The sequence below is a fragment of the Schistocerca gregaria genome, unplaced genomic scaffold (assembly GCF_023897955.1).
Source record: "Schistocerca gregaria isolate iqSchGreg1 unplaced genomic scaffold, iqSchGreg1.2 ptg000181l, whole genome shotgun sequence".
NCBI classification, from domain to species: Eukaryota; Metazoa; Arthropoda; class Insecta; order Orthoptera; family Acrididae; genus Schistocerca; species Schistocerca gregaria.
Genome location: NW_026061731.1, coordinates 207,227 through 218,130, shown reverse-complemented (window position 1 = coordinate 218,130; position 10,904 = coordinate 207,227).

The window sequence follows — 10,904 nt, the reverse complement described above, 5'->3', positions numbered from 1 at the left end:
GTAGGTGGACCTCGGCAATAATACCCCAGACGTTCTCAATTGGGAAGAGATCCGCTGACCTTGCTGGGCGAGGTAGGGTTTGTTCAACACGGAAGTGCTGAAATGTAATCACAGCGTGGCTAGCTAGGAAGGGCAACAAAAAGGAGCGTAGCATATCTTCGAAACATCGCTATGCAGTGAGGGAGCCGCGGATGACAAAGGATCCCTACTATGAAAGGAAATTGCACCTCAGACCATCACTACTGGCTGTGGGTGGTATGGCGAGCGACATTCAGAACTCTATCCCGCCACTGTCCCGGGCGCCGCGAGACGCATCTTCGGCCTGGAATCTCATTGACTGGTGTAGAATTGTTTCATTGATGAATCCCACTTTAAACTGAGCCCCGCTGACCTGCGATGACATGCCTGGAAACGACCCACAGTGTGGTGAAATATCAACCTGACTGTCGCCCTCTGTACGGGCCGACAGCCATGAGTGATGCTCTCGTGTGCCCTTTCTTTTCATAGGACGACTCATTTGGTTCTCATTCGCCACACACTCACAGCAGAGCGGTATGTCGACGATGTTCTAAACTCTGTTTTGTCACCCTTCATGGCAAGACATCCTGAGCTTACATATGAGCAACATGGCGCCCGCCCGCACAGGACGAGTGTTTCTGCTGCTTGTTTTAGGGAGGCATGGAACGTATATCGAAATGACAGAGCAGACGCCGTATGAGGAGAGTGTTCATTGCTATCAACAAAAATATTGTTTCTATAGAAATCGAACGCAGGCCTAGGTGAAATCAAGTTCCTCCATAACAGCTGTAAAATCATTCAAGGGAAGTGTACTCTCAGTAGCACGGAAATACCCGAGTCAAGCAGTATTAGTTGGAGGAGACTTCAGAGTACCAAATATAGAGTGAGGGGTCTAAGGACTCGATGCATGTGGTTCGGACTGAGTTTTGCGTAGTTATTTTCAACACAGTTTTCCGAAAACTAACTTGGACAACTAGGTAGAAAACCCACGAGCAATGGAAATATTTTATACTCTGTAGTTACAAAACAGACCTGACCCTTTCGGCAGTGTCAGTATGGATACAGGATTTAGATCATGGTGTCATCTTAGCGACTGGTTGGTTACTAAAGTTAATAAATCCGTCAAGAAGGCTGTGCGCGAATCTATGCCAGAAAAAGCAAATAAGCAGTCGTGAGCACCCTATTTACAGAATGAATGGACTTCATTTAGCTGCAATGTGACGGGCTTAGAGGAATGTTTAAACTGACTATAAATCGCGCCCTGGAGACGTATGTGCCAAGTAAGTGGATTAAGAATGGAAAAGACCCTCCATGGTTTAATGATCAAATTCCGAATATTCTGAGGAAACAGACACTGTGGCACTCTCTGTTCAAAAAAACAACGTGCAAATGTCGAGAAGGATAAGTTAGTAGAAATTCCTGCCTCCATAAGAATATCAGTGAGCGAAGATACAACAACTTCCTCCATCGCAATATAGAGAAAGATCTTGTCGAGAAACCGGGAAATTTCTAGTCTTGCCGTGGGGTGTCGGTTGTGGCCAGAGGATACCCCTAGGATGCACAAAACCAAATTCTGGTGCCCAGCTGAATGTGAAACCACTAGAAACGATCAGCCAAATTCATTGAAAACAAATATACTGTTGCGCAAAAGAGAATGTCTTATATAAAAGAATATTATAAGAAGTTTCCCATTAAGCATGAAATAAATGGGTACCACGCCACACACATCGATATATTAATAAGAGCAGGGATCTTCTTCTAGCTATGGATGGAACCAAATGGACACTATGACAAATAGATTTCTCGACTGCGAATATGAAAGTTACCCAACGTCTTAAAAAAACCATTGAAAATCCGATAATGGAATACAACTCACAGAATAGCTATGGCATTAGTGCGTCTGGAGGAAAAAACACAGTTACGTTAAAAACTCTCAGACACGGCTAGTACTGCGTGAATTGTTAATTAAGCATAGAAAGTAAACGTGAAGACACGAAGATAGCCATACTGCACACTGACAGCAACAAGCTCGCTGAGTTACTTTAAGATCGCGGGCTCTCCCCCTGAAGGAAGTGAGCTACATTCGTTTTTAAACTGCCTTCGGCGGGCGCGACGATGTGCGATCTTACCAACCGGTCAGTTTGTACAGAAACAGGCCGGCGGCAACAACCACTACAAGGTACGATGCCAGTCTTCGGTCACTGCTTAGAGCTGGAGTTGCAGACATCTTCTCAGAGGTAGCAAGGCTGGCCTCATCAGGCATCTCTCCTGACCAAAGCCTAAAGCGAAGTGATTGCAGTACGAAGGCCCAAAACGAAGTGTGTATTCCACAACAACCTGACAAAAGGTATTCTTAAAAAAAAGGTTCAAATGGCTCTAAGCACAATGCGACTTAACTTCTGAGATCATCAGTCGCCTAGAACTTACAACTACTTAAACCTAACTAACCTAAGGACATCACACACATCCCTGCCCGAGGCAGGATTCGAACCTGCGACCGTAGCGGTCGCTCGGCTCCAGACTGTAGCGCCTAGAACCGCTCGGCCACGCCGGCCAGCGGTATTGTTCACGATCAGTATGTTTTTGTGATGAATGGCAGCTTGCTCTAAATGTAGAAAAGTGTAAGTTAATGAGATTGAGCAGGAAAAACGACCATGTTAAGTTCATAAACAGCATTAGGAGGGTGCTCCTTGACACAATCTAGACGTAACGTTGCAAAGCTGTATCATTAAAATGAGCACGTCAGACTGGTTATGTATAAGGCGAATGCTTGACTTTCTTTTTATTGGGAGAAATCTGGCAAAGTATAGCTCACATATAAACGCGACGGTGTATAGAACGCTAGTGCGACCCGTTCTTGAGTACTGTTCCAGTGTTTGGGATCCCAACCAAACCAGATTAAATGAAGACATTGAAGCCATTCAGAGGCGAGTTGGTAGATTTGTCACCGGTAGATATGATGAGCACGCAAATTTGATTAAGATGCTTCTTGAAGTAAGAACTACGAAGATAGGATGCCAGAAATAAGGGCCCCTAGGCAGGCATTTAGATAGCCTCTTTTCCCTCGATCTACGAGTGGAACAGGAAAGGAAAGGAAATGACCAGTCTTAGAATGTGGTATCCTCCGCCATGTACCGTATGGTGGGTTGTGGATTATGTGTGTAGATGTAGATGGCGTTACGATCCCTTCAGCGATTTTCATTTTTCAACCTCCGGCTCGTGTCTTTTTGAATGTCCCTTACAGAAGACCGGCCTAGTGAAACCTCTGCACCTCTGTAGAACTAAATCTGATTAAACTGTGACTCTGCAGCAGTAGTCTCCACATTACTGTTTCTTCTGTAAATGTAACAAAATATGCATTAACATACAAAACCGGGAGGTAGAGTTCACTTTGTTGTGTAGCACAGATCCAAATGGAAATGTGCCTCAGTTACCGCTAGTGCGTGCGCGAGCTCCACGTCATCAGTCAAACTGTCAGATCCAGACACATAGATGACCGACGTAACCAGACGACTGCGCTCTGGAGAAAAAACATTTGATTACACCATATATTCATCAGCACTCAATGATCGAATAGAAATCCCTATATCATTGTTCCCTGCCGGACCTCACCAACTCTCTAAACACAACCACGTCCCTTCAATCTAATAGTGCATGTTCTACGTCTGTCTGAAAGAGAGGCAGCCTGGGATAGTTTCCATAGCGAAGTGGAGCCTATCCCGTCGACAAACAGTGTACTAACTAACGTGAAATACTGAAAGGTCAAACTGTATTTCGTTACGTATTATGTTGTTTAACGTTCTGATGGATACTTCGTTTTGTTTGCAAAATACTGAAATTTTAAGGCCGCAGTCCGACGGTTATTTTGTGTTTTCTGGTACAACGATTCTTATAATTTGTGGTAGTGTTTTCACTGTGTGTGTCATAGAGATTCTTTTTGTATATTACCAGTTTCGGTTGCCTTCAAAAAGCAGTATCAGAGACACACTAGAAAAAAATAAAACAATCATTGAGAGAATTTTACGTAACTCAAATATATCATAAAGCAGAAAACACATTAAATTATGTTTATAGCAGTCCTCTGAATATCCTTTGAGCTAATGTATCTTGTGTTCCCTCTATCATGTAAAGTTACAGTAAAGGATTTATGTTTGAGTTTAATGAAAGACAACAAAATCACGTGGTTGTCTTGGTTGCGATCTCAGATTGGCTTACATTCAATACACGTAGTTTCTTTGCCGCATTTGCGACTCTACGCACGTCGCTTTTTGGTCACCCTAACAATAAGGAAATCCTTGACAGGACCAAGAATCGAATCTATGTCCTTTGCAGTATTCAGATACAAAGACTGCTAATATAATGCAGTAAATGTACATTTAGGTGTACAAAGTGTTGACATAGCTACTCGATTTAAACAGCTGTTAGAACGGACGTGCATTTGCATGTAAACTGACCGTCCGCAAAACAACGGTATTTCTCTGATTGGTGTCACAAGCGGAAAATGTGTACAGGTGGTGGTGATATTACGCAGTGATCATTGGTGCAGTGATTTGAGACGTTACAACACCAGATTCGATACGAAATACGCCATCGACGCCAATACGTAAAATTGTGTCGAAACTTCGATAATATCGGAACAAAATCAGCGATATTAATAGTGTCGCAAGGTATTGATTGCTAATAGATTTCTGAACTTTTTTAGATCACAAAAAATTATTGTAATACAATACAAAGTGTGGGAGTTATGCTGTGTGTTCATGAAGCACCTACAGTATGAAGCAACAACAAATGCAATATTCCAGATCCAAGCAAAACATACTTGTCACACAAATTGTATGGCACCCACACGTGTCATTACAGTGCATCACTACAGACTTTTCATTATAATAAGCGCATTTAGGTATACATGAGTTTTTCAAATACATTTTGAATTAGGCGAAATATGTTTATTACGCCATGCTTGCAAAACAAAAATCAGAACCGGTATCATTTTTCCAAGGCAGTGAGCACATACTTAATGTTGATATATATTTGTCTTTGACGACTGTCATTGATACTGTAAATGTCAGAGACGCGAAAGGATGCAGAAGACTAGTGTCATGGAAAGAGTCCATAGGATGGACATCAATGATAGGAGAACATGGATCGATGCTGAGGGAATCAGATTACGAAGTGAGACACTTAAAGCTGTTGACGAGGTTTGCTATTTGGGTTGAAAAATAACTGACGACGACGGAACTACAGAGGATGTAAAATGCAGGCTGGCAACAGCTCGAAAGCCATTTGTGGAAATTTGGTATCAAGAAATATCAAGTGTTACAGAGTCTTTGCTGTCGGTAGTTGTCTGGATTGCAGCCGTATACGGAGGTGGAAGTGGATGATTAAGACATCATATACGTAGAGAACAGAATCTTTTGGAACTGTAAGTAGGCTGTTTAGGTTTATATGTAGGTAACGCCACGTAGAGCTTTGTATGGAAATCGCTGACTGCGCCGTGTGCAGTCTGTGGCTGGTTCGACTCATTGTTGGAATACTCGCTTGTGTAGTGTTGGGCCGTTGGATATGAACAGCGCGTAGCGTTGTGCAGTTGGAGGTGAGACGTCAGTAGTGGTGGATGTGGAGAGAGAGAGAGAGAGAGAGAGAGAGAGAGAGAGAGAGAGAGAGAGAGAGAGAGATGCCACAGTTTTGATAGCGGACGATCTGGACAGGTGTCCGTCAGAGAAAGAAAATTTGTAAGACTGGATGTCATGAACTGTTATATATATTATGACTTTTGAACACAATAAAGATAAATACATTGTTTGTTCTCTATCAGAATCTTTCATTTGGTAACTGTTCCTATCAGTAATTAGAATCTTTTTTTTAGCTGGCTTTATTGGCGCTCGCCGTATTGCAGTAGTTCGAGCAATGAAGATTTATGTGAGGTTATTGTTAGTCAAAGCCATTCTTTTGTGGGGATTATTGAAAGTCAGATTGCGTTGCGCTACAAATATTGTGTCAAAGTAGTGATGATCAGAATAAGGAAAGAGAAAACTGTTTGAGTACGTCGAGTTTTGCTCAGCTGTTCGAAAATCAAATAACGTAGAAGTTTACCAGTACAGTCATTCTTAATTTTTCAAAGGGGACGCTACAGAACGTCGTGCTATAGGAGAATGCTGAAGCTCAGATGAGTAGATCGGATAACTAATGAGGATGTACTGAATCGAATTAGGGAGAAAATAACATATGAAAAAATTTCATTAAAAGAAGCATTCAGTTGATAGGACACGTCCTAAGACATTAAGCAATTGATAGGTGGGCAACAGAGGAAAGTGTATGTGGTTAAAATTGTGGAGGAAGGCTAAGTCTTGAACACAGTAGCAGGTTCAACTGGATATTCGTTGCAGTCTTCGGACTGAAGACCACGAAAGAAACAATGTGTTGTTGAAATTTCACGTGTTTGTTTTGGACTGCACATTATATGTGAATGTTATTATGCATTTGTGTTCCCTGTATACTAAATGGACACAGCATACATTTGAGTTCTGGCACTGATGTATTCCCTTCAGCGAGATGGTCCAACTCTTACAATACCAATACTGTGAGATGTCTTAAGATACTTTTATGTTATCGAATCCTTGCTATCCATGTCGACACACAGAATCTTTACGCCCAAATCATCAGTGTCGGGGAGTCCGAAGGAATAACAGGACGCACAGTCGCGACATTGTTTAAGGTTGGAGAATTTCTGAACGTCATCATCCAATTTCATGGTAACATTCAGTTCTGGATATATGTACGGGTGTCGCCCTAAAGCTCTGTAGACCTTAGTAAAATCCTATGAAGCAAATTATTAACGTTGTTGCAGTACTAGTTCTTGTGTAAAGGTCATACAGAAATCCCTCACAGTTTGTGGCCGGACATTTCCTCCTCTGTAAAAGGCTTTGTCGTATTTGTCAAATCATGCAGTAAAGTGGGAGAAAAATGGTGGACGACTAGGCATATCTCAATGCTATCTCACAATACCTCTGTTTCTATTTTTATTACTGTCTGACGTGTTACAGTTTTTACTGATCCATCTATATGTCTGCCTGTCTTCCGAAGTAATTCCCGACAATATCCCTACATTTTTCACTGAGTAAAACTCAGTTTCTGAAGTGTTTCGCATGAAAGCCCACTGATACCACACACTGAATGTAAACTTTTCTTTCGAAACATACAAGTAGATTAGTTTAGAAAACCCCATGTAGTTAATGGAAAACATTCCAAGGAATTTTTCTCATTCGTTTTCTTTTTCTTTTACCATCTGTCTGTGACTGCATCGTCCCACTGGCTTCGACAGCTCTTGCTACTCCAGGCTGCGAAATTGAAAGGAGCTTGCCACAGTCTGCGCGCGCGGTGTACGTTACCAGGCCGCTAGATCCTACACAGGTTACCTATCCACTATCTACATTGACTACTCAGTGATTCACACTTAACTGCCTGGCAGAAGGTGCATCGAACAACTTTCACACACTATTTCTCTGCCGTTCCACTCTCTATCGACGCACGACAAACTTAATTCTTAAGTATTTCCGTGCGGACTATGATTATTATTTTATTATAATGATAATTTCTTTCTATGTACGTGAATGTCAAAAAAATATTTTTATATTCGTAGGAGAACGTTGTAGACTGAAATTTCTTGGAAATATCTCGCCACAAGAAAAATTGCTTTTTTAAACTGATTCCCATTTCACCTCGCGTATCATATCCGTATTACTCTCTCCCCTGTTTGTTAATAATACAAAATGAGCTGCCGTTATTTGAACTTTTCCGGTGTGCTCTGTGAGTCCAATCTGGTAAGGATCCAATATTCCTTAGCAGTACACTAGCAGAGGCCGGACAAATGTAGTGTAGAAAGTCTCCTTAGTGGACTTGTTACATCTTCTAAGTGTTTTGCCAATAAAATTCAGTCGTTGGTTTCTCTTCCCCACTCCGTTATCTATGTGACCATTCCACTTTAAGCTCTTCGTATTTGTAATTCTTTTCTATTTAGTTGAGGTGACAGCCTAAGATTTGTATGATATGTAGTGTAAACGAAATTTAAAGGATTCCTTATACTACTCATGTTGATGACCTCACACTTCTCTATCATACAGATATCTTGTGAAAAACATTTTACAATTCTTTCTTACCATCTGATAACTTAACAAGACGGTGAATGACAGCATCATCGACATACAATCCAATAGGTCTGCTCAGATTCTCTCCTAACTCATTTGTATAGATTAGGAACACTAGAGGGCCTATACCACTTTCTTGTGGCGATATCACTTCTGTGTATCTCGATGACTTTCCTTCAGTCACTACAAACCGTGATCTTCCTGAGGGGAAATTTCGAATCCAGCTAAGACGATACTCCATAAGCACACAACTTAATTATATGCCGCTTACAGAATCTGTTATCGGAAGACTTTTGGAAAAATGTAGAAATATGGAATCAATCTGAAATCCCCTGTCGATAGCACTCATTACGTCGTGAGTAGAAATAGCTAATTGTGTTTCGTAAGAACGATATTTTCTAAATCATTGGCACCGGTGTGTCTACAGATCATTTTCCTCGACATAATTCATAATGTTCGAGAAAATGTGTTTCCAAATCCTACTGGAAATCTACGACAGCGATATCGGTATATAAATCGTCAGATTGCACCTACTTCGCTTCTTGAGTATTAGTGAGATCTAGGCACCTTACCAGTCTTTAGGTACCCATCTTCGTCGAGCGAGCGGTTCTACATGATTGACAAATACGGCGATATTAGCCCCTTCGGGCACGCTCTGAAATGAACCTAATTTCTATACATTCTGCGAAAGACTTATCTTTAATAAGTGATTTACGTTGCTTCGCTTCATCGACGATGTCTGCTTCCACGTTACTCACGTTGAGAGCAGTATTTGATTCGAATTCTGGAACATTTACTTCGTCTTCTTTGGTAATGAAATTTCGGAATCTGTGTTTAGTAACTCCGCTTTGGTAGCACCATCACCGTAACATTACCTTCGCTATCGCGCAGTAAAGGTATTTATTGTGCCTTGTCACTGACGTACTTCATATACCATAACAATCTCTCTGGATTTTCTGCCAGATTTCGCAAGAGATTCGTTGTGGAAACTATTAAAGGCATTCGATTGTGTAAAGCACCAGTAACGTTCCTTCTTACAGGGAATATGATTTTTTGGGTACAGGGGAAGCTGTAAAACGTGGGAGGATATCATAACTCTAATAAGAAAGAAATAAGGAGTAACAAAAAATGTTAATCAAAACACACTATTCAGGCGAGGGCAGCCTTCACCCTGACGTTACGCAATGAACCGCGACACAGAGCTCATGTATTGAAACCGTAGCTTGGTACGTACATCTATGATCAAGACAGAAAACGGGTACTGAGCCAAGAGAGCAGATCCGGGTGACAAAGGGGGAGATTCATATAAATGTTACCCCATGGTTGGCGCTGTTGGTTCGTGGTCGTCGTGCAAGATACTTGCGCTCACCCCATTAAGGGAGCAGTTTGTGTACGACAGTGACATTGCTGCGTTGTGTTCCAGGTGATGAATAGCTGAAGTGCTACTAACTGCAAGGCGGTGAATGCTTGTACGAATATGCGTCCGCGAAGATGACGAAGGTGCAGGTGCTGGTGCGTCTCGAACCTCGAACTGGATGGGTAACACGCGGCGATGGCCGCACCTTCTATGGCTTGCTTGACGCCACACTTCTGTAAGCTTCCGATTCTTTAAAAAGTAGAATCGTTACCAACTACGTTGGCCGGCTGAGGCTCAACTTCCGCACTGAGACACGCAGGGATTGGACAAAAATATGGGAACAGCAAAAACACAAGACATTATAAAGGGTAACACGGTGTGAGAAACCCTTGGCACTCAAACAGCTTCCAGCCGTCTCGAAATGAACACAAATAGGCCCTGTATTGCTTTGAAGGGAATCTTCACACCGTTTTTCCTGCAAAATAATGGAAAGTTCAGGTAGCGATGGTAGAGGTCGACAGCGATCACGCAAACTTGAGATCTGCTGCCTCATGTCATGGCCACTGTGGGTGTGAGAAATCATCCTCGTGCTCACACAACCACCCCTGGACATTGTGAGCTGCGTGAACAGGGGCCCTGTCTTCTTGCAACACAGCACCATTGCGGACCAAACATCATTCCATACGATGGACCTGATTACCCAGAATGGTAACGTAACACTCGACAGTAATGCGACCTTGCAGAGTACCCATGGGGTATCATAGAATACCATGATATGGATGCCCAAATCATCAACGAACCTGTGCAATGCTTCACTCTTGGATCGTAAACTGGGTTGGAAGTCGGGAACAGTGTAAAACTAGACTCATCCGAGGAAAAGACTGTCTTCCATTGCTCCATGGTCCCCGTTTTATAACTTTGGCACAGCGTGCTACTGTTACAAGCATTTGCATCACTGGTAAGTGGAGCTGAGATTCCATCTCGCCCTCCAATTCCCTGCTACTGACAGGGTTCGTGATTGAAACATTCAGTTATACAGTGACTTTTTAATCTATTGATATTTTCGACACAATCTTCTTCAGTGAGCGTCTGTCACGAACTCTGTGTTGTGACTGAGTTGGTGATTTTTCTCCGTTTTCCCCTACATCGGCTATCTTAACTACGGAAGCACCGACCGTAAGTCCACAAACAAGTTGCTTTCGTTCGACTTCAGTTAGCCCCGATATAATGCACTTACAGCTACACACAACCATTTCCTAAGCACGACTGGTACTTGCAACGTATTGAGGACGGTGAACAGGTGCTGTTCAAATACAACAGTACAACCAGCAAACTTCACCAGCAACTGCATTTATGTTCTAGCATATACTTCTTGCAGTGTTTCC